Below are 2,760 nucleotides of genomic sequence, written 5' to 3' on the forward strand. Positions count from 1 at the left end.
CATACATGTGATCAATAGCATGTTTACATACTAGGAGAGCCTCGAAAAATTGACAAAAGTCGGTACTGTACCTAGAGGTACAATAAAGTTTATTTAAGCCTCGAACTAGGTCAAATAGGGATTTTAAGGTGAAATTCAAAATTTTACAGTTCAAGAATGACTTAAAATGATGAATTAGAGTTTGAGGGCTGAATTGGAGTAAATTTGGAATTTTCATGTTCTAGAGGTAAAATGATAATTTTGTCACCTGAGGACAAAATGAGAATTTTTAGAAAAGATTTTGATCACATTTGACTCATTGGAGTATGATTTGAGTTTGAGAGGTGAAAATTTTAAATTTTGACATTTTTGGAGTCTTAGGGGCAAAACGATAATTTTACTAGTTTACGAGGGCAAAGTTGGAATTTTAGAATTTTACACCACCTAACACTTGTCATGTTAATGGATTTCAGCCATTAACATTTTACAATGTGGATAATTGAAACATTTATGTGGTGGAGAGAGATTGCTTAATGGATAAGTATTACACATGGACCAATGGAAACATGCCATGTGTCAAGCTTGGATCATTCTAGAATTTCCTTGTAAAATCTATTTAAAACTCTCTTAGTCTCACCCATATGGCCGGCCAAAGCATGAAGTGAAGAGGAAAGGAAAGAACACAAACCCTAGGTGGGAAAATTCAAGAGAAAGTGTGAAAATCCAAGGAATTAAGCAAGGTAAAGTGAAAATTCTTTATTTTTACTTGAGATTTACAATACCCATGCTTTATTTTCTTATTTCTATGGTTGAGAAGCATGATTTCATAGTGAATAAGTGGTAGGCCAAATGGGTATGGTGAGAGAAATGATGTTGGAATTGTTTGATTTTAAGTTATGTTAGTGATTAAGGTTAGTTTAGCATATTTAGGAGCAAAACAACAAAAAAAGAATCCATTTTCCCCATGAATCTTCATTGGCCGAATCTTCCTTGATGGGTGTGGGTGATGGATTGTTATTATTTCAAGAGAAATGGCTTAGAAAATGATGAATAATGGTGAGAAAATTAAGTAGGAAAAATCACGATGTTAGTGCACTGTAATGCCCGAATTTTTCCATGAAGAAATGGGAGGGTTTTGATGCTGAAATTGGTGTTATTTGAATAATGTTTGGTGAATTGAGGTATTAGAAAAGAAATGGACTAATTTGGGATTAAATTAGATGCGTTAGTAATTTAATAGGGTGATAGGCCGAATTAGGTCAACATCACGTTTAAGCAGTTGACCAAGCATTCCATGCATTCATATAGATTTATAGAGCCTGAAATAGTTTATGATAAATTGACACAATTTATTGAAATTCGTGTCACGTATGATGTATAGGTGGTGAGCCTTCTAACAAGGGTAAAGAAATTATGCCCGAAGATCGAGATTAGGAGTATATCGAACTCCTAGTACAGTGAGTAACCTTACTATCATCTTAATTATCTAGAGTGGTTTTTACCCGATTTTGTGATTTTATGGAAAATGAGTTAAATGGTAAATCCTTATGTTTTATAAGTAAAATGTGTTTAAATAAAATGATTTTATAAATTGTCTTGAAATTGAATTATGGTTTTGAAAATAGAGTAATTGGAGACCACTTGATGTGTTGTAATTTTATGGCTTTAAATTGAAGGGCTTATGACAATATATGAGCCTGAATGGCTAAACTGATTTTTGGTGTTAGAATTATTTGTACTGTGTATTCAATCTTGGGAGGCTAGGTTGCGATAAATTGCCATGTCATGTAGATAAAGATTTTTATAAATTAGGTGGTAGATAAAATAATCCATAATCCTTGCAGCGGAGGTTTTGTGGACCAGCCTAAGCGAGGAGGCACAGAATCAAATATACCTTACCTCGACTGGAGAGCCGTGTGGAGGGTGTCTTTGGAGGTAAAGATTTGAGTGCACTTCACGTGGACCACCGCGTGAGAGTGAGACTCAGCCAACGCCAAGGCATGGCTAGATTTTCAAATGTAAAAATATGTTCATGTGTGTACTACACTGAACAGCCTTAGTGGTCTCGGTTAGATGCCTAGGCCAAGGCATCCCTGGGAATGATTTTGGCAAGAGCCAAGTTTTGTGAAATACATAAGCCAAGTTGATTATTTGAGTAAATTGATTATTGATGTTATGAAAAACATACTAGAATGGAATATCTTACTTGTCTCCATTTACTCGACTTTAGATGATTTAGATGGTATCTGTTTACTCACTGGGATTTTATAATCTCACCACCCTCAATTCCCTACATTTTAGGCTCAGGATAATCGGTAGATAGCCGATTGCATCTAGGACTTCAGTTAGCCTTGCATCAACAAAATTGTAGGTTCACAGACTTGCACCTTATTGGTTAGTTGGGGGTCCACGTGTCACTGTAAAAGTAATTTTATACTTCAGTTATCTGCTTTAAAGAACATAAGAATATATTTAGCTTTTACACCATGTTTTTGGCAGGTTTTGATTTTTTTGAAGAAAAATGACGAAAATACCCTTGTGAGTCGAAAATAATATTATATTGTTTTGATTTGGAAACGACTTATAATTTTTTGAAATGCGAGATTTAATAACTGCCGCTCGTCGGAGAGATACGAAAGCTGATGCTAAGCCTTGCGGGGTTCCAATCGGCATTTCGTGTAATAAACGCCTATCAAGACGTCGCGGCGGTTGTCATGGGCCCGATGGGCGTTTCAGGTCGTGACATTAAAACCTTTGTCACACATTTGGCTAATGCTTAAT

General features: G+C 35.4%; 1 long non-coding RNA gene across 1 annotated transcript; it reads left to right on the forward strand.

Annotated features, from left to right (window-relative positions):
- On the forward strand, positions 679–2,226 carry LOC108662899. Its single transcript, XR_001928757.1, has 3 exons — positions 679–719; positions 1,361–1,436; positions 1,824–2,226. It is a non-coding gene; the product is annotated as an uncharacterized LOC108662899 (long non-coding RNA).

This window comes from Theobroma cacao, chromosome 7 (assembly GCF_000208745.1).
Source record: "Theobroma cacao cultivar B97-61/B2 chromosome 7, Criollo_cocoa_genome_V2, whole genome shotgun sequence".
Classification (NCBI taxonomy): Eukaryota; Viridiplantae; Streptophyta; class Magnoliopsida; order Malvales; family Malvaceae; genus Theobroma; species Theobroma cacao.